Source organism: Schistocerca serialis, chromosome 3 (genome assembly GCF_023864345.2).
Source record: "Schistocerca serialis cubense isolate TAMUIC-IGC-003099 chromosome 3, iqSchSeri2.2, whole genome shotgun sequence".
Taxonomy (NCBI): domain Eukaryota; kingdom Metazoa; phylum Arthropoda; class Insecta; order Orthoptera; family Acrididae; genus Schistocerca; species Schistocerca serialis.
Window position 1 is genome coordinate 1,008,642,394 of NC_064640.1, and position 22,211 is coordinate 1,008,664,604.

Sequence of the window (22,211 nt, forward strand, 5' to 3'; positions counted from 1 at the left end):
GAATCCTGCCTCGGGCATGGATGTGTGTGATGTTTAAATAGTTCTAAGTCTAGGGGACTGATGACCTCAGATGTTAAGTCCCATAGTGCTTAGAGCCATTTGAACTATTTGTGGTCAGCACACAGCTCTCCCTGTCGTATGTCAGTTTCCGAGACCGGAGCCGCTACTTCTCAATCAAGCAGCTCCTCAGTTTGCCTCACAACGGCTGAGTGCGCCCCGCTTGCCAACAGCGCTCGGCGGACCGGAAGGTCACCCATCCAATTGCTAGCCCAGTCCGACAGCGCCTAACTTCGGTGATCTGACGGTAACCGGTGTTACCACTGCGGTAAGGTCGTTGGCTTTAACCTCTAAAGAACCCAGAAAATTACGTTCAAGGTCAGGGCAGTTATAGCAATGTGTGACCCTCTTTGCCACCTACGACTTTTATCTAAAACTTTTTGCAATATCTCATCTCCGCGTTGATTTATTCCCCATTATGGATTAAAATCGTCCACCCTGCATATAAGCGGCTACAAACATTAAAGGAGGATATGTGTGTTGCTCCACACGGTCTAGCATTCACTTAAAGAACTAACACATCCCTAGATTTCCATCTCCCGTGACCAATGACTATAAGATTTCGTTTAACTATTCCCTCCACCATTGAGCTACCATTACTCTTATTCTGTCATGCACTAAAAAACTGATTTTCCACTTAACAACTAAGAAACTACGGCAGATACTCTACGTGTTAGATAAACTAAAGATGGCCTTGCTTGTGTCAGCGTGACGCTCAAATGACGTCGGTGCAACCTGCGAACATTCTCGTAAACAAACAACAAACACTGACAGGTAAATTTCATCCTCTGTTGTTCATCTGGCCTAAATAAGTAACGTGTTGTATTATTTACACTAAAGTATTGCTATTTATTAAACTTACTACAATTTAAGTGTTTTGGTACTTTCTGACACTAAATATTTATGTTCTCCCCAGATCTCAAGCACGTCGGTGATGATACACTCAGTTTAGTTCCGCAGTGTCTAGCTCAAACACTTGGTGGTACAAGCAAACGTGATTCCTCTCAGTCTGGTGCGCTGCACTAGGTTTATTTTTCTCATGAAACTCCTAGTTGTGTGCTGATGACGTAATACAGATTTTCTTCCCTGAAAAATTATAATATTTTGTGTCTACGTCTCTTTTAATCGTTAACCCAAAGGTACAAATTCGCGTCCCTCATGGTGTCGTTCGTATGATCCTTACTTTTGTTCACCTATTCATTTGATGCTGTTTGATCCATTGCCTCTCCGAGTGACTCTCACTGTCTGTGCAGTCAATTAAGGCTCCTCGAAAAAATAAACCGACCGCCTCGCACCTGCACTGTGACGAGAGGCGCTCACAAGAAAATAAACACTCAACGAAGTGGTCCCTAGCTCTCCTAGCGTGAACCAAACACAACTGACATAATGTCAGATAGACACCCACACTGTGGACACAATACGACTCCATCGAAAAACACTGGCGAAGACGCAGCTCCAGAGTGGTTAGTTACAACACAAACGCAATCAGTGATGCCAACGACAAGCGAAAGGATGACAAAGTTCAGGAAAGACAACGATAGGGATACTCCGAAGTCCGAGTGGGATGATAAATGTTCTGATTTTACTAGACAAAAACAACTGAAGACAGGGGAGCACGTCTATGCATAATTTTCGTGACTTTTGCTCTGTTACAAAATTGCTCCGTATGAATCGGTCGCACATTCTCTCTCTGTCTTTCACAACGTAGTGATCCTGAGACGAGCATGTATGAAGATTCGCACCACACTTCGATTCTTCCTAACTGACTGACACTCCAACAATCCTTGCAATCCTGAGGAGAGACAAACTGCTAGTGAAGGTAATCACAAACTATACTAATACTCAACAACAACCTAAATAAAAAAGTATATCTAGCTTAATATGAACTTACATCCTCCCTTACTCTACAAAAGGCTTCACATGACAAGAGACGGGTTCCCACTGTGATACTGGTATGATGGGTTAGGTGGCCTCAACTGTTTGATATCTCCTTTCTGGTTCTCTCCAGTTTCGATAGAAGTGTCTGTTGCCATTTCGTCAATGGAGGTTGTTCCAGTTATTTCGGTTATCTGGAGGGGATCCCTCTGCTTGCTGTCGCCCATAACCGCGTCCTCCTGGTGGTCTATTTCTATGGTGATTATTGTTAGTCGTTGTCTCGTTGTTCCTATGCTGCGATTCGCGGAAGTTTCCTTCCCAGTCTTTTCTCGTGCGTTGTTCATTTCATAGGCGAACTCCAGTTCACGGAGAATGCTTTTAAACGCTTCAGTATTATCTCCGCACCTTCCTGCAAGTACCTTTTGGTAACTAAACCGCAGTTTCATTTAACAGGAATGAATAATCTTGCTGTTACTAATGGTTCTTCCAGAAAGTAATTCTTCTTGACAACTAATTCGAACATTTTCGCAGGCTCTTGAACCTCGATGATTCCAAGTCTTGGGACGTTATGATCTCCTGTTTTGTCCCGTCTGCGTTTCTCGTGACCAATAACGCATCTCTGATATATTCTGCAGATGCCACGCATCTTTACCGCGACTGACCCTTCCATGTGTTCACATATGAATTCTAGCTTATATCTTGATGGCCAAGGTGCCTCGTGGAATAGCTCTGCGGTCTGGGGCGTCTTGCCACGGGTCGCGCGGCTCCCCCAGTCGGGACTGATGGCCTCAGCAGTTTGGTCCCATAGGTACTTACCACAAGTTTCCAGTTTCTTAATGGCAAAGAGGGGGTCATCGACTTATCGGATTGCCCAATCCAAGGCTTCAGATACAAATTATTGCCGCTGCGCCGATAATTTTGAAAGTTTTGAGCAGGCGGGATACGTTTGTGGTAAAAGTCCATGTCATATGCACATGTGCCGTTATATCTGAATGTGTTCTTTCCGTATCCTCTTCTGGCCCCATTCGTTAACTGCTATCGTTGGCCTGTGTCATTCTCTTCGTGGAAAGTCTGTCAATGTGTTTTGCGTGATCTTACGTCTCTTTAATGTCTTTCATGATTTCTTTCTGCTGCATATTAGTTCCTCGGTGATCCTCCTATACCCCTTTTCGTTCTTCATGCTGCTGCTCCAACTGACTTATCTTCTCCGAATTTTGCGATATTTGGTCCTGCGCTTCTTTTACAATTTTCTTCCCATGTTCCTGTAATGTGACTAGCACCCTCTTCGCTCGGCAAACCGTCTGCTGTGCTTTTCTCACGTGATTTTTTGCCGCTACTGCTCACTTCCTTGCTACAACTACTTCTACACAAGCTACCCTTGCGTCTGTCTTTGTGTCAGTTGCCATATGTTTTGATTTTGTTTCTGTTGCTGTCTGTTAAAATTTTGTATTTCGTCCTTGATATCACCTATATCTCTCCCTTAAGTCTTCCTCGAACTTCCGTCTCTCCTCTTCTGTCAGTCCGGAGCCGCGCGACTGCTACGGTCGCAGGTTCGAATCCTGCCTCGGGCGTGGATGTGTGTGATGTCCTTAGGTTCGTTAGTTTTAAGTAGTTCTAAGTTCTAGGGGACTGATGACCACAGATGTTAAGTCCCATAGTGCTCAGAGCCATCCTCTTCTGTTTTGTGCCATTTTTCTTCTACCTGTAATAAAAATTCTTTATTTTCATTCCACCTTTTCTCTTCTGCCTCTTTTCTTAAAAAAGTCTTTATTTTCTTCAATTTTCTTCCGCCTTTTCCCTTCTGCCTCTTCTAGAAATTCAAAAATTGAATCGATTTGCATACTCTTTCTCTTTGCTAACACTGGTGTAGAGACACGTGGATTAACTACACTACATCGCTCTGTTGCTGATTCCGGTCTTATTTCTTGCCATGGCGGTTTGGATGCTACATGGTGTGAATCTCCTCTCATCCTCATAGTCATAGCTCACATTGGACAATTCCTCACAATCTGATGCTACTTTCTCCATGCTGTCAACACTCTGGACTGACTGCTCTGCACGAAAGTCGATCCGTTCATCTCTGAATTCGTCCACTTACCACTTTTGTATTTTATCCTTACTGAAATCTGTATCTCTTATCTCCCAACGCTCCAGCCATGCTTTGCTTCTCATTATCAATCACGTAACGTTTTACCATATCGCTATTACCAACCCAAATGGATACTGCCTAGTAGCCGAAAGTAAAATCTCCCCTGTATTAGCACACATGTAATAAATAATCCTAACAAAAGAACATCACTAGTACCGTGGCTGTAGGCAGTAAAAGCACGTGATTCAGAAACCATAGACCAACACACACACAAACTAGTTACCTAAGGAAAAAATACATGGATTATTAAATTTTCGCTAGCCATTACAGTTACCACCAAACCAATAGTTCACAATCCAGTCATATTGAATTAACTGAGAATTATCAGTCATCAGATTATATTTATTAATCAAAGCACGATCCTACCAGGCAAAGACTTCTGGCAAGACTCATTCAGCTACAATAGCCTGACAACCCCATAAAGGTTCCAAAAAATTATCCATTCTGGCAGGGATAACTCTAACATATGGAGCCACCACTTCAGTGACACTACTAAAAGTATGCAGAGGAAATAGTAACACAAATGACTATAAAAAGTGGCCCTGTGTAGTATCACTGAAGATGACACATTGCATATCTCACTACAGGAATACTCCTGTCATCTTCTACATAAGTAAATAAAACTATTAAACGTTATCATTTGGTCTTGTAAACTTCACTGGGTGAAAGAATCAAATATGATGTCAGATTTATTCATAAAACATGGAATATGAGTCAATATAACATCTTGATTATATGCTATCTAACATTCATAAAGCAGAATGATCTGACTGACGTTTCGCAATATTGAAACAAGGGTGGTAAGTCGACTTTAAATGTGACTTTGAAAGGATAACGCTACCTGACTATAATTTATACCAGTGACAGCGACTGTGAACTTAGCTCATAAACGAGCTACAATAACGCAATTGGATCGGACAACAACTGCTGCTTCCATGAACGAGCCATAAAGTTACAAAATTTACTTTCAATATTCCTACTGCTGGGGCTGCACAATGCTCACCACACAAGTAGAAAACTCGAGACGTGATTCCTACTGCGCCTCAGCGTCAGGTCAGACATAGAACCTTTCATCTGCAGTCCTCCTCGGAGCAAAACGGAATGTTGATCATGCTCTTCCATGAATCCTGAAGGAATATTATACCATCTGGACTCTTGCACAGACCGCGACCAAATGACCTCTTCCACCCACTAGCTCCAAGGCCGCGTGAAGGTCCCCATGAATTTTTCGCCAACAGACTAAAACTGCCAATCGACAACTTCGAAAACAGTCATGGGCAAACTGCACATCACTTTGCATTCACTACAGCCTCCCTCCATAAAGCGCGAAAGAACTTGTGCCGGTGTAAGCTGTCGCCAGCACACCGGTCGGCAAAGATGAAGCGCGAAGGTCGATAAGTAGACGCAGGATCACGAGACAGGCCGGAGACACACCAACAAGCAACACGCCATCAACGCCCTATCGACAGCATGTATTTAGGCCGCCGACGCTAACTGGAGGCCTCACTGACTCACTCTTCCAGTCTGGTGTCGGTCAGTATATTCGCAGAGCACATCACAGGCTACGACAGTACATAGCGTCCAGATTAGTGACTAACAGTGAGACTAAAGTTTGTAGCAGCAATATTACCGATATTGTCTGCAAGAGTACTGTTACTGATGAGCTTTTACAACAGAACATGGACTCTATTCCAGTTAAGTAACTGTTTCCACTTTAGTAAATAAAGAACCATGTTAATCGACACGTGCACATGTGTTGTAGAAAGAAGATACCGGCCACCCTTAACAATGTCCCTTCCCTTGCTTCCTTGTAGTTCAAGACTCCTACAGTGGTGACGAGGATGGGGCAGTGGCGATGAGAATAATTCAGTGGCGGTCAAAGATAATTATCAACCTGGCCGAAAATTTTGCTTGCTTCTCTTGTGTTTTGGCTTGCAGGGGTGCTCGTGTTCAAGTGTTTCTATTTGCTAATTTGTTTTTGTGTTCTTGCATGTATTCTAGGAGGGGAGCCGCAGAACTAATCCAATTTCTCTTTTCAAAGGCTTTGCTTTGTGTAAACCATGAATTCTCCACCCCCTCCACTCACTGCCCCCGCGCCACAGCCGCAGACAACACAATGTGATGGCTCTAACACAAGTTTTTCAGTTTCAGAATCAACAGGTCGCTGCCCTACTGACGATGATCCAACAACTACTCACTGCACAAGCTGCGTCTGCCGCACAACAACAATCGACCAGTCAACCAGTCCAACAAGTGCCGCCGACCAACGTTCAGGCAATTTAAGGATACACAAGAGGAATGGCTCGAATACCTGACTCAGTTCCAAGCCCATTGCCAAGTTCATTGTGTTCAACACACTGTAAAGTTGCAATTCTTCCTTTTGATTGCAGGGTCCCCAGTGTTCAGGTTAATACAAAAACTATTTCCCAACTGCGTCTACTGGCGAACTCAGCTACGACCAAGTAATTGCTGCATTAACTCAATACTATGACCAGCAAGTCCAAGTAGCTGCAGCTAGATATCAGATGTTTCGTTTGCAGAAAAACCCGGAACAGACGTACCGCCAATGGTACACACAATTAACGGGCATGACCAGGAAGTGTAAATTTAAGTGACAACCTTTACAGTGATTTAATGCTCCGCGATGCACTAACATTCAATGTCCCAGATACTAGAATACGGAAACAGATCTTAAAGTACTCTGATCCATTACTTCCCCAAGTATTGCAAATCTTAGAGTAAGTCTGGCATGGGGACGAAGGAGTTGAGCGCGGGTGCAGGCCCGCAGTTGCTCGGTCGCTTGACAGTGCGCACGGTGTGGGCCCGCCCGTGGCCGGCGCGCCGTAAGGCACGGAATCTCGCACCAGGGCGTATCGCTTCTGGTCGGGCGTGCACGTGACAGGCCTTACACGGGGAAGTGATGTGCCATACATAGCCTCTCCTTTCCAAGTGGCTCTTTCCGCCTTCCCGTGGTCCCAGACGTCAAGCTCGGCATTTCTCGGGCCCGCCCGGATGTTGCCTTGCGTCAAAAGGGAGAGCTGCGACCCAACCCGATGCGAAAGGGGAAGCTGTGTCGTCCAGGGACCGAAGATCTGTCCCTCAGGGGGGGGGGGGGGGGGAGGGTTGAGCGGGACTGCTAGGCTGCGGGTGGTATTGCTCACTCCGTGTGCGACCCCTGTGCGCTGGGCAGCTGCAGCTCCTCTCCCTCTCTGCGCAGAGCACAGACCAGCAGGTGCTCTGCATGTCGGCCACCTCGTTTGTCGGCGTGGGATCTCGGCGCGAGTCGGCAAGGGCGCATCGCCGCACCCGCTGGTAACCGGGGCGTGTTCTGCCAAACGCAGGAGGTGGTGACATCGCCTGGGCCAGGTTAGATGGGTCCACAGCGCTGAACGACTGGGTGACCGGCCCACAACCTGAGTAGGAGTGGGTCCATGGCCGAGAGGTGGAAGCTCGGGCTACTAGGCGGCGAAGGACGAGAGGTACATCCGCCTCTCCGAAGTGTGGGGTGCACTTGCCGATGAGCGCCGAGGGAAATCGTCGATGACGGGGCCACCGAGGGGGACCAGTAGGTTGGCGATGGCATGCTGAACCAGGCAGCTCAGGAGTGCCCTTGGCTTTGGGGCGAGACCGGTGAGTGAACTGCAGCAGTGCAGCAGCCCCCCCCCCCCCCATGCTAGAGGAGCTGGTCCAGGGTAAGAGACGGGCTCCCATTTCTTTCCCTTGTCTTACAAACATGGCTGATACAGAGGCGAGTGAATCTAGTGCGATCTCGAGGGCGTCGGTGTCTGCTGTTCCTAACTCAGAGGAGGAAGGGGAAAAGAATGATGAAAATATTCTACAAACATATATAAGAATAAGCCAGATTTTACACTCTAGTGTCAAAATTGGAAACCTCAGCCAGGCTGCAGTCCTGGCAATTTAAAATGAACTCGCTGCCTGTGCTATCGCCAGTGCGGAGCTCGAGGGGCGACTAGAGGAGCTAGAAAAAGAGAATCAAAGACTGCGTCAGCAACCAGCCAAAACATGGGCTGGAGTGGCAGCACAAGCAGCGACAAAGACTCAAACAAAGAAAGAGACTATTGCCAAAATATCGAATAGACCGGACACGGCGATCTTTCTGAGACCCTGCCCGGTCAGACTATTAAGAAGGTGCAGGAGATTTTTACCACCACCATAGACCCTGCGAAGGATATGATCAAAATTAACAAAGTTAAGGCGGCAAAAAATGTTGTAGTAATAGATGTAGCCACAGAAGAAGACAGGGACAAAAGTCTGAATAACGCTAAGTTAAACAAAGCCATAAAATGTGAACCACCAAAAAAGCGAAACCCGCTGGGATTCTTTATGATGTGCCAGTAGCACTAAAAGAATACGAAATATATGAGAATATGTACGATCAAAATTTTGATTACATGGAATGGGACACCTTTAAGAACGAGTTCAAGCTACGCTTTAAAATGGGGCTCCGGGAACGCAATGTTGTTCATCACGTTGCCGAGGTCTCTGGAAAAATGTGGCCCAAGCTCACCACTATGGGGGAGTTTACATAGGATTCCATGCCATAAATGTCCGTGACTATTTAGTGGTCCCACAGTGCCACAATTGTCGTGACCTGGTCCATATACACAAGCACTGCGAAAGAAAGCCGGCCTGCTCCAGGTGTGGGGCGGAGGATCACGTTAAAAAGAACTGTGATAAAATTGGGATATGCATCCCCTGCACAAAGAGAGGAAAGAAATATTTTAACACCACAGGAAGAAACTGCCCTACATACAGGATGCTAGAGCAAAAACTCACTGCTCGAACTGACCATGGCTGAGGCTATACCTGAACACAGGAAGCCAAAGAGGAAGTCCCCGAGCAAGAGGTTGAGGGATGCAATGAGGGCTAGTAAATTCAGAGAATTTATTCAAAAGTTTACAGAGTCGCAACATCACACAATAGTAATGAAAGATGCATGTATTCGAACAGACCCCTGTGGTCATAAAGATGCTCCCTCTCCTCGAAGCCGAGTATTAAGGTCGATAGAAGATCACGTGAGACCACATGGGCATTCCGTGGTCGGGAGTTTACTGGTGAAAGAATGTAATGAAGCAAGTGTCAAAGAGCAAGTACAGGTCAATGCCGTAAGCAGCTCAAGTTCCCCAACAGGCTTAACAACAGGGCTGGGTATCGATCCTGTTATGATATGTCCCAACCTGGAGCATGCTTTGCAATTAGCTCGTCTAGAGGAGCCGGCTGTCCTCACTACAGCCTTAAGGCATGTGGTGCCTGTAGGCCACGAGTACCGAAGAGACATCATCTTTCCGATAATGGAGGCTGTAGACAGGATACAGCTTAAGACAACGAATCTCCCCACAGACTTTGGAGCCCTGCGGGACTTGGTCAAAAAAGGTATTCGAAAGACGTAGTGAGAAATTTGATCTCGATGAGCTTTATAATCAATCTGTCATTACTAATGGAAGAGTAGCACACGACTGGAGTAAGAACTGGCCAGAATCTGATAGTCATACTTACTTTCCACGTGAGCCGTTTAAACGTGGGACAGATAAACACTCATAACAGCAAATTAGTCCTGCAAGAACTCCGAAGAGTGGTGGAGAAGAAGAGTCTGGATGTGCTCTGTTTGCAGGAGCCGTACGTACTCTCTAGCTGGGCGGATCCCTTTCATGGTTGTTAATTGGCAAGTAATTTACTGTGGAGCGGAGCCGGACGCGTTGGCAGAACGGTTGCAGGCGCTTCAGTCCGGAACCGCGCGACTGCTACGGTCGCAGGTTCGAATCCTGCCTCGGGCATGGATGTGTGTGATGTCCTTATGTTAGTTAGATTTAAGTAGTTCTAGGTTCCAGGGGACTGATGACCTCAGATGTTTAGTCCCATAGTGCTCAGAGCCTTTTGAACCACTTGAACTGTAGAGCGGAACCGAGGGCCGCAGTCATGGTTATTAACAGAGTGCTAAGAGCTAAAGCCCTCGCGCAGTTCTCCGATGACCACTGCAACGTCGTGGCATTACAATCACCGGTAGGAGTGCTTTACGTCGTCAATATGTATTTTCAATAAGGCAGAGGAATAGACGAATTCCTAGACAAGCTGACTCAAGGAGCCACGGCGTTGCGGGGGCGCAAATTCATCGTGACTGCAGATATATACGCGAAGTCCCCCCTGTGGTTCAGTAGCACTCAAGACGATCGAGGTGATAAGGCAGAAGAAACAATCATGGCACTGCAATTAGTAGTCGCCAACAAGCAAGGGAACCCCCCCCCCCCTCACCTACCAGAGGAGGGGGGGGGGGGGGGGGAGGGTTACCTCGAGCAATTAAACAGAGAACCGACTCGTGGAGATAACATCTTGGACCTACTGATAACAAACAGACCCGAATTTTTCGGCTCTGTAAGCGCAGAACAGGGAATCAGTGATCATGAGGCCGTTGCAGCATCCCTGAATATGGAAGTATATAGGAATATAAAAAAAGGGAGGAAGGTTTATCTGTTTAACATGAGTAATAGAAGGCAAATTTCAGACTACCTAACAGATAAAAACGAAAATTTCTGTTCTGACACTGACAATGTTGAGTGTTTATGGAAAAAGTTCAAAGCAATCGTAAAATGCGTTTTACACAGGTACGTGCCGAGTAAAACTGTGAGGGACGAGAAAAACCCACCGTGGTTCAACAACAAAGTTAGGAAACTACTGCGAAAGCAAAGAGAGCTTCACTCCAAGTTTAAACGCAGCCAAAACCTCTCAAACAGAAGCTAAACGATGTCAAAGTTAGCGTAAGGAGGGCTATGCGTGAAGCGTTCAGTGAATCCGAAAGTAAAATTCTATGTACCGACCTGACAGAAAATCCTAGGAAGTTCTGGTCTTACGTTAAATCAGTAAGTGGCTCGAAACAGCATATCCAGACCTCTGGGATGATGATGGCATTGAAACAGACGATAACACGCCTAAAGCTGAAATACTAAACACCTTTTTCCAAAGCTGTTTCACAAGGGAAGACCACATTGCAGTTCCTTCTCTAAATCCTCGCACAATCGAAAAAATGGCTGACATCCAAATAAGTGTCCAAGAAATAGACAAGCAACTGAAATCAGTCAACAGAGGAAAGTCCACTGGACCTGACGGGATACCAATTCGACTCTACACAGAGTACGCGAAACAACTTGCCCCCCTTCTAACAGCCGTGTACCGCAAGTCTCTAAAGGAACTGAAGGTTCCAAATGATTGGAAAAGAGCAGAATTAGTCCCAGTCTTCAAGAAGGGTCGTCGAGCAGATGCGCAAAACTATAGACCTATATCTCTGACGTCGATCTGTTGTAGAATTTTAGAGCATGTTTTTTGCTCGCGTATCATGTCGTTTTTGGAAACCGAGAATCTACTCTGTAGGAATCAACATGGATTCCGGAAACAGCGATCGTGTGAGACCCAACTCGCTTTATTTGTTCATGAGACCCAGAAAATATTAGATACAGACTCCCAGGTAGATGCCATTTTCCTTGACTTCCGGAAGGCGTTCGATACAATTCCGCACCGTCGCCTGATAAACAAAGTAAGAGCCTACGGAATATCAGACCAGCTGTGTGGCTGAATTGAAGAGTTTTTAGCAAACAGAACACAGCACGTTGTTCTCAATGGAGAGACGTCTACAGACGTTAAGGTAACCTCTGGCGTGCCACAGGGGAGTGTTATGGGACCATTGCTTTTCATAATATATATAAATGACCTAGTAGATAGTGTCGGAAGTTCGATGCGGCTTTTCGTGGATGATGCTGTAGTATACAGAGAAGTTGCAGCATTAGAAAATTGCAGCGAAATGCAGGAAGATGTGCAGCGGATAGGCACTTGGTGCAGGGAGTGGCAACTGACCCTTAATATAGACAAATGTAATGTACTGAGAATACATAGAAAGAAGGATCCTTTATTGTATGATTATATGATAGCGGAACAAACACTGGTAGCAGTTACTCCTGTAAAATATCTGGGAGTGTGCGTGCGGAACGATTTGAAGTGGAATGATCATATAAAATTTAATTGTTGGTAAGGCGGGTACCAGGTTGAGATTCATTGGGAGAGTCCTTAGAAAATGTAGTCCATCAACAAAGGAGGTGGTTTACAAAACACTCGTTCGACCTATACTTGAATATTGCTCATCAGTGTGGGATCCGTACCAGGTCGGGTTGACGGAGGAGATAGAGAAGATCCAAAGAAGAGCGGCGCGTTTCGTCACAGGGTTATTTGGTAAGCGTGATAGCGTTACGGAGATATTTAGCAAACTCAAGTAGCAGACTCTGCAAGAGAGGCGCTTTGCATCGCGGAGTAGCTTGCTGTCGAGGTTCCGAGAGGGTGCGTTTCTGGATGAGGTATCGAATATATTGCTTCCCCCTACTTATACCTCCTGAAGAGATCACGAATGTAAAATTAGAGAGATTCGGGCACGCACGGATGCTTTCCGGCAATCGTTCTTCCCGCGAACCATACGCGACTGGAACAGGAAAGGGAGGTAATGACAGTTTCACGTAAAGTGCCCTCCGCCAGACACCGTCGGGTTGCTTGCGGAGTATAAATGTAGATGTAGATGGAGAGAGTACAAACATCGACGTTACCTTAGTAACGCCAAACCTCGCAAGAAAGATTACAGACTGGATAGTATGGGATCAGATTACAACGGGCGACTACAATTTAGTAACTTTTACAATAGGGGACAGTGAGTGTCACTGGGACATGGGGTGGGAGATGCAGCTTAATTATAACAAGACTGACTGGGTTCCGCTTGGCAAGGGAGTGCGACATTCCGATGATGCCGGATGGTGATGAAAACGTAGAGGAATACGCTGAAGAACTGGTGCAAGCAGTTACTAGGGCGGTTAGGGCAGCTGTACCAACCAGGAGGAGAGCCGTCGTTGCCTTCCCTTCACTATGGTCAGCCGAACTGGGGCATGTGCGCCAGGCTGTAAGGAGGGTGAGGAGGTATTACCAGCGGAATGTCGTTTGGGGAGAAAAGCAACGATGTTTGCAAGTATATAGAGAGACCAAAGAACAATTCCAACAGGAGCTCAAGCAGTCAGGCTAAGGAGCCTTACGTAGAAAGCCAATTGACTACTGACTCTTGGGGTATCCTGTACAAGCTAGTATGGGAAAAAACAATATCACCCTGTAAGTAGGCTGTTTAGGTTTTTATGTTGGTAACGCCATGTAGCGCTCTGTATGGAAATCACTGGCTGTGTTGTGTGCAGTCTGTGGCTGGTTGGCATTGTTGGAATATTCGCCATTGTAGTGTTGGGCAGTTGGATGTGAACAGCGCGTAGCGTTGCGCAGTTGGAGGTGAGCCGCCAGTAGTGGTGGATGTGGGGAGTGAGATGGCGGAGTTTTGAGAGCGGATGATCTGGACATGTGTCCATCAGAGAGAGTAAATTTGTATGACTGGATGTCATGAACTGATATACATATTATGACTTCTGAAAACTATTAAGGTAAATACATTGATTGTTCTTTATCAAAATCTTTCATTTGATAACTATGCCTATCAGTAGTTAGTGACTTGAGTAGTTAGAATCTTTTACTTAGCTGGCAGTATTGGCGCTCGCTGTATTGCAGTAGTTCGAGTAACGAAGATTTTTGTGAGGTAAGTGATTCATGAAAGGTAAAGGTTATTATTAGTCAGGGCCATTCTTTTGTAGGGATTATTTAAAGTCAGATTGCGTTGCGCTAAAAATATTGTGTGTCAGTTTAGTGTTGATCGGAATAAGTAAAGAGAGTAATTTCTGAGTACGTTCAGTTTTGCTCAGCTGTTTGAAAAGCAAATAACGTATGAGGTTTATCAGCACAGTCATTCATTAATTTTTCTAAGGGGACGTTTCAACCCATGGTGCTATCTACCGTCAGGGATGGGAACTGGATGACAGAGACTTGGCGGGAAACCGCCGAGGTTCTCCTCCGGGTCCTGTTGCCTGACAATAGAGGGGAAGATCATTCAGAGGAGCAACAAAGAACCAGAAGAGACCAACGAGTCTACGAGAATAACAACATGGTCTATCCCTTCTCTGAAGAGGAAGTATCCGCCCAAATCAAGGCCCTGAAGAAGGGTAAGGCTCCTAGCCCTGACGGCATTACTGTGAAGGTGGTGCAATTCCTCGCCCCCCAGCTGATGGCACATCTCACTAAGTTACATAACGAGTGTCTACGGCTCAGAAAATTTCCTTCAATCTGGAAAAAAGCAAATGTGGTTATAATCAAAAAAAGTCTGGAAAAAGACCCCAAGGAAGCTAAATCACACAGACCTATTTGCTTACTGGACCTGCTGGGCAAACTTTTTGAGAGGTGGCCAGCAGACAGACTGACAGCCCACAGCGTTTTGTGTGGGATGAGTGACAGACAATTCGGTTTCCGGAGGGGGCGATCGGCGTCTGACGCATTTTCCCTGGCTGCGGACGTCTCTGACTCTGTCCCACACAAGTACGTTGTCGGCATCATGGTGGACATCAGTGGCGCCTTTGACAACCTGTGGTGGCCCTCACTCTTCTCCTGCTTGCCGGAGAAGGAATAGCCAGGGCCATTACATGGCTGTCTTAGGAGCTATTGCGAAGACAGGGAGGTCTGGCTATCGGCCCCTAGCGGCAAAGTCAGCAAGAAAATAACCAAAGGATGTACTCGAGGCTCTGTTCTGGGACCTCTCTTTTGGGATATTAATATGGAACCCCTTATGGATGATTTAAAGAACAGTGATGATGTGCTAGAGGTCATAACCTATGCAGAAAGTCGAACGGATTTAGAACCTGAAGTAGAAAGAGCAATAACTATCCTGACTACATGGTGCCACAAGGCCAAAATGACTATTGCGCCTAGCAAGTCTACATATCTGCTACTCAAAGGCCAACTTGTTAGGAATCTAACTGTAAGAATTAACGGCTCACCAGTTGTTCGGCGCCGTGAGGCCCGTTATCTAGGTGTAGTCGTCGACGAGAGATGGAACTATGCATCACATATTGACACCGTATCACAAATATCATTGGTAATGTTAAATAACCTCATCAGAATTGGTCACAAACGTTTCCATCTCCGACCTGACCTAATCAAATTATATCGCAATAGCATCCTAACTTAGATCGTAGGATACAGGTCAGGGGTCTGGGCACACAGGCTCACGAGGGTTATGCCTGCCATGGCTGTAAGAAGAGTGCAGCGAAACATGCTCCTGCGCTCAGTGGGACCATAAAGAACAACTCCTGGGGAGGCACTTCTAGTGCTAATGGGTCTCTGTCCACTGGACTTAAAAACTAGGAAACAGGCTGCCTGGTACGGGGTGAAAAAGAAGAGGAGAGAGAAAATAGAGGAAATAATGGGGGTTTATGTTGGGGACAAGACAGGAATTAAAAGAAGAGGGATAGAACTGTGGCACGATCAATGGGATAATGATGAGACGGGGCGAAGAACGTACGAGCTGCTGCCAAACATTGAGGAAATTTTAAGGCTCACATACTTCAAACCATCCAGAGGATTGCTGCACTTCCTTACAGGACATGGACCCTACCCGACATACCTGTGCCGGCTTGGGAAGCACGCTACAGCAACGTGTGACTGTGGTGCTGTGCAAGGCACTCCATACCATGTGGTGTATGAGTGCCCCCTTTTCGACGATGTTGCACATCAGCTTAGACAACAACTTCCTAACCACAATACGCACCTGCTCAGGCAAGAGGACACATTTTACATCCTGGACAAACTTTCAGAGGAGATTTCCAAAAAAGTCCTTAGGGAATTTTTAAGGAACAATCATTAAATAATCATTACCCGTCTGAGACTCCATGCACCTTCCTTGTTCCGCCGGCTCCTGGACTCAGCCAGCCAGCCGCTTCACGGCAGGGATCCGCCATGTCTTGGATTGGGGGGTGTACACTGCTAACCGACTGTGACACGCACCAACTATGACAGTAAATATTAGAAATAGGTCAGTTGTAGAATTAGAAAGAAAAAAATTATTAGCATAGTGCTGCAGCGAAACAGTCATAGGCCAGCCCAGTGCCAGGGAAACGCCCAGTGGGGTTATGGTTCAAATGGCTCTGAGCACTATGGAACTTAACTTCTGAGGTCATCAGTCCCCTAGAACTTAGAACTAGTTAAACCAAACTAACCTAAGGACATCACACACATCCATGCCCGAGGCAGGATTCGAACCTGCGACAGAAGCGGTCGCGCGGTTCCAGACTGTAGCGCCCAGAACCGCTCGCAGTGGGGTTAGCTCGGGGGACAAGGTCAACAATAACATAGGTTTGCAGATTGCTGGCACACCTGTAACGCTGCAGGTAGAGTAGACCAATAGGATAAACGAAGTTGCACTCTAATAATAATAGTTGTAGAGGAAGTTAAAATCAACTAGCACTTAGATACATGTATAAATTGAATAACAGTAGGCTAGAAATCCCTGTAGTGGTGAAGGAATAATAGTATTATACCTGTAGTGTTAGAAATTAAGCTGCAGTAATGTTAAATAATATGAAATTAGAACCCACTAAAGTATTTAGGTAGTGGATTGTTATGTATAATAATAGTAATTGAATAAAGAATTTTTAAAAATCTTAGAGCAATATGATTCGGGTGTCATAGCGGCCGATAAATTAGACCAGGCCCCGATTTGTCGTGTCTAGTCCCCCTTGTTCACTGCCGCCCCAAGCAGCCACAACAACGAGAGCACACACAGCGCGGTCAGCCACGTAGACATGTAATCAAGCCTGTGAATTCAGTGAAGTCTTGCCCTAGACGTTTTGCTCGCCATAAAAGACAGGATTTCCCATTACGTAACGCAACGTATTACACTTGTGGAACAAAAGGCCATATCCAAGCAGTTTGTTCGCAACGCCACAAAAATGCCATTTTTTCCGCTCCCAGAAAAAACAGACTCGTGCGCATGCAGTGACTGCTGTGTTTTCAAAACCTACAACAGGTTCTGCCAAATGTAAGATTGAGGTTGTGCCTCCTTCTCGCCCTAGTGTTGTGCAACGACTTTCTAACAAACTATTTGTCTCATTACGAATCGCTGGCCGTCGTGTAAACTTTCAGTTAGACACAGGTGACTCACAAGGGGAGGCCGCCAATTGTGAAATTCAGATTCGATTCATACTGCGCATAATAAAAGCTCATGGCCAGAGGTGTAATGTGGCAAAACACCAAGATGCACTTCTCAGCCGTTGTCGAGAAAATCGACAGTTAAAAGAAACCGTTGCGGTGAAATGCTCTCTACGGTTAATAGATTTATACAGCGTCGTGGCGCAGCGGTAACCGCTCGGGTTTGTAATCGGAAGGTCGGTCGCCGGATCGAATCTCGCGGCATGCGACATTTTTTTTTATTATTAGTTTTTTGTCATTCAAATATATATATAAACTATTAATGAATTGCTTATGTATTTTGGTGAAGGCGTATCGCTCTCCAATTGTAGCGCCTCCATTTTTCCGTTTGTTTAACAGGGTGTACCAAAGCTCTCACGTCCGCACTGATTTTCGACGATGTTATAAGTTGCGCTAGGGACCGCATCTACCTTCTTTCGAAGTTAGCAGGCAACTACGCTTTTATGCGGCGGCTCGTTTCGGCGCATTCAACAGCTGTCCTTCAAGTGTAACGAGCGAGTAACGGAGCTTATGTTTCATACCTGCCACAGCAAATTTGTGTTCGTGGGGTTTCTATTCTAATTCGAACGTTTGACTTACGCTATACGTATTCGTTTCGGAATATCGTTTCCACGTCTTCCGTTAACTATACGTGGTTAACATTATGAAGACAATTAATAACATTTGTGAAATACAACTTTGTTTGCGGAAAACATAATGATGTTCGAAGTCGCCAGTTTTTCCACGACAAACGACCTTCAACAACTTATTATATGCATAATTATTGCAACTGATTGCCGGGAATTATATATATATATATATATATATATATATATGTGTGTGTGTGTGTGTGTGTGTGTGTGTGTGTGTGTGTGTATATAGACACATTTGAATAACAAAAAACAAATACTAAAAAAAAAAAAATTGCATGGCGCGAGACTCGATCCGGCGACCTTCGGATTACGAACCCGAGCGCTTACCGCTGCGCCACGACGCTGTCGATAATTATTAATCGTTGAGAGTATTTCACCGCAACGGTTTATTTTAACTGTCGATTTTCTCGACAACGGCTGAGAAGTGCATCTTGGTGCTTTGCCACATTACACCTCTGGCCATGAGCTTTTATCATGCGCAGTATGAACTGAATCTGAATTTCACAATTGGCGGCCTCCCCTTGTCAGTAACTTTGTTTAACCGTGCCACTCGAACAATTAGGCTCACCACGCCGCACTAGATCTAGCAAACACCTCACTGCTTACAACAGACAGGAAATTCCAGTGCTTGGACAGTGTAGTTTACCTGCCACTTACAAATCTCACTCTAGAACAGTGAATTTTACTGTATTTAAATCAAGAAACAGTGAGAACAGATTCGGTTTAGATTCCTTTGATTTGTTTGGACTTAGCATCCAAGACAATGTACTTCCCATGTCAGCTTTTGCTAGCTTGCTTAAAGAATTTCCTGCTCTATTTTCAGAAGGAATCGGACAAGCTAACAACTTTATAGCGTTTGTTACATTGAAACGCAATGCACAGCCTAAATTTTTCCAGGCCTACCCAGTTAAAATTGCTTTAAGAGACAAAATAGCCAATTAATTGAAAGAACTGCAAGATAATGGTGTAATTGCTACCATTCAAGCTAGTCAATGGGCAAGTCCTCTCATTCTGTTGCCTAAGCCCCCTGGTCGCATCGGCATTTGTATTGCCTTCAGGTCTGCAGTCAACCCACAGACAGTACTTGACACTTATCTGTTACTACGCCCTGAGGAACTCATGGACAGGCTTGATGCAGGACGATACTTTTCTAAGATATATTTGTGTGATGCCTACTTGCAAATTCCATTGGATGAAGAATCACAGAAAGTGTTTGTTGTAAATACACTCTTACGACTGTTCAAGTAATTGCGTTTGTCCTTCGGCAGTGCTTCCGCACCCGCCATTTTTCAGTTACTTGAAACAGCTGACTACAAACGTGCCATTTTGTTCAAACTACCTTGACGATATTGTCGTCTCAGGTCGAACACCAGAAGAACACATTGCTAATTTGTGTACTCTTTCTCGAGTGTTGTCAGAAGCAGGAGTCAAGTGCCGTCTCGAAAAGTGTGACTTTCTTGAAACTGAACTAAGGTACTTAGGACATGTGATAAACAGTCAGGGTGTGCAACCCCTCCAGTGCCACAACGCATCTCTTGCGTCGCAAAAATATAATTTCTGTGTGGACTAAAGACTGTCAAGACGCATTTCAGAAACTCAAAAACGCCTTGCTCAGTGACAGCTGTTTGGTGCATTTTGACCCTACCAACCCAGTAGTTTTACAAGTCGACGCTTCTTCTTACGGAATCGGTGCTGTGCTTCCTCACAGAATTAGTGCACAAGACAGACCTATTGCTTTTGCCTCAAAGTTGTTAACTCAAACTCAGTGCAATTATTCTCAAATGGAAAAAGAGTCTCTCGATATTGTGTATGATGTGACCAAATTCCGTCACTATTTGTATGGCCGCAACTTCTTTTTAGTAACAGATTACAATCCTTTGCAGTCCTTGTTCCATCCGTCACAGCCGGTTCCTACACGCCCTGCTGAAAAATTGCACCGTGGGCTTTGTTGCTTTCGCAGTATGAGTATGAAATTTTGAACAGACCTTCGGCAAAGCATGGTAATGCAGACGCCCTATCTCGCCTTCCGACTGGCGGAGACTCTGATTTTGATGCATCTGCTGCATCTTGTTGCCATATCGATGCATAGGACTCTGAATTGCTGGAATCTTTTCCCTTGCACTACAGAAAAATTGCGCAGACCACGGAAGCAGACCCAGATCTCAAGATTTTGTTGCATTGCATCCGCACGTCTTGGCCTCGTTCATTGAACAGTAGCCAGATCTCAGCTGTGCGCCGATATTTTGCACGTCGGCATAACCTTTCAGTTCAGTAAGGTGTGATTCCAGTTCAAGATGACAGTGGACAATCGCGTGTGCTTATTCCCAAAGTGTTGCAAAATGACGTGTTGCGATTGCTTAACCAGTGACATTGGGGAATTGTTCGGACTAAACAGTTAGCGCGACGGCACTATACTTGGCAGGGCATGGACGCCCACATTGAACAGATGACGTCACAGTGTCGCACATGCGCGGAAAATCAATCCGCCCGCCACAGACATTCGGAGCTTGGCCTAAGACTTAATCGCCATGGCAACGAGTGCACATTGACTTTCCAGGCCCATTTTGGAACACTCGTTGGCTCGTAGTGGTAGACTGTTTTAGCAAGTTTCCATTTGCGGTGCCTATGGCTTTTACCACATCACGAAGCACCATTCCAGCATTGTCCTCCATATTTTGCATGAAAGGTTTGCCAGAAGTACTTGTGTCGGACAATGGACTACAGTTCACTTCATGTGATTTTGAAGAGTTTTGTGAACGAAATGGCATTCGTCATCTAACAAGTGCTCCTTTTTTAGCCCTAGCCCAACAGAGAACCAGAACGCTTCATACGCACTTTTAAACAACAGATGGCCAAGCTTCGCACCACCCACAGACAGGAACAGGCGCTGCACCACTTTCTCGCCTTCTATCGCGCCCATCCACCAGACGGACCATTACCGGCGGAACTTCTGCACGGCCGCCGCCATCGGACGCTGCTACACTCGCCACATGCACTGCAGCATCCGGCGCCGCCAATGGTCCGCAAGTATCGCTTTGCGCCGCGCGATCTTGTTCTCTCCACGCTGGGAAAGAGGTGTGATCCAGGAACGCATTGGCTCTTTTATGTACTTAATTGTAGGTCCCGACGGTTTGCAGCGCCGCCACCAGAACCGAATTCGTGCATGTCATTTGCCCTGTGATTCTTGTGCTTTTCTTCCTCCAGATTCACGACCTCACGGGACCACGCGGCCTTTGCAGCTGCCCGCTGGTACCACCAGGGAACCCCAAGAGAAGCGAGTGGACGCTGCTCCCTCGCCCACTCCGTCACCGCTCTCCGACCCGGTGGACCTGGACCCGCCATCACCCCAGGACACGCCCTCAGGCTTGGACTTGTGCCCAGGCAGCGGTTTTCTGCCATCCTCCACAGTCACGGCTCCCAGCTAATCTCTACATCCAGCGTCCTGCCTCCCCCCTCCCCCCCCCCCCCCCCCCTCAGCGTTGCCGTTAGCATCTTTCCTACGCGACATCGGTGTGGCATTTCGGGGGGAAGGAATGTACTGGTGTGAGCTGTCACCAGCACACCAGTTGGCAAATATGAAGCGCGAAGATCGATCAGTACGCGCAGGATCAAGCGTCCCTATCACAAGACAGACCAGAGACACACTGACAGGCAAAACGCCATCAACGCCCTCTCGACAGCACGTATTTAGGCCGCCGACGCTAACCGGAGGGGGATCACTGTCTCACTCTTGCAGTTTGGCGTCGGTCAGTATATTCGCAGAGCGTGTCGCAGGCTACGCCAGTAGTCCAGATTAGTGACTAGCAGTGAGACTAAAGTTTGTTACAGCAATATTACCGATATTGTCTGCAAGAGTACTGTTACTGATGAGCTTTTACAACAGAACATGGACTCTATTCCAGTTAAGTAAATGTTTCCATTTATGTAAATAAAGAACCATGTTAATCCACGTGTGCATTTGCATTGCAGAGAGAGAACACCAGTCACTCCTCTCCCTTGCTTTCTCGTAGTACAAGACTCTACACAACTGTTCCTCCCATCCTAGTACACCGACAGGCTTCTGGTGAGACAATTTTTTAAGTCGTGGATTCGCAGTCCAATGAACAAACCTTTATTTTTCGCACGCGCGAAACAGCACAGACCACAGCACCTATGTGACCTGGAAAAAATGCCATAGCCTTCCCTGCCACCCTGTCTCTGGCCACCAGCAGTGTTCCCGAGAAATGTTTTTGCACCAGGCAGATACCGGTCTTAGGGGAAACAGGAAACAGTATGAGGCACCCTGTAAAACGGGGCCTGCACCTCACTTTGCGCAGGAACAACTGCTACCCTCACATTCCTATGCAATTTGTGCGAAAGAAGTTGCGCATTTCTCGTCTGGC

At 46.1% G+C, this 22,211-nt stretch overlaps 1 pseudogene; it reads right to left on the reverse strand.

Annotated features, from left to right (window-relative positions):
• Positions 1-221: 221 nt before the first annotated feature.
• Positions 222-339, reverse strand: LOC126472117 (5S ribosomal RNA; annotated as a pseudogene).
• Between the last annotated feature and the right edge of the window lie 21,872 nt (positions 340-22,211).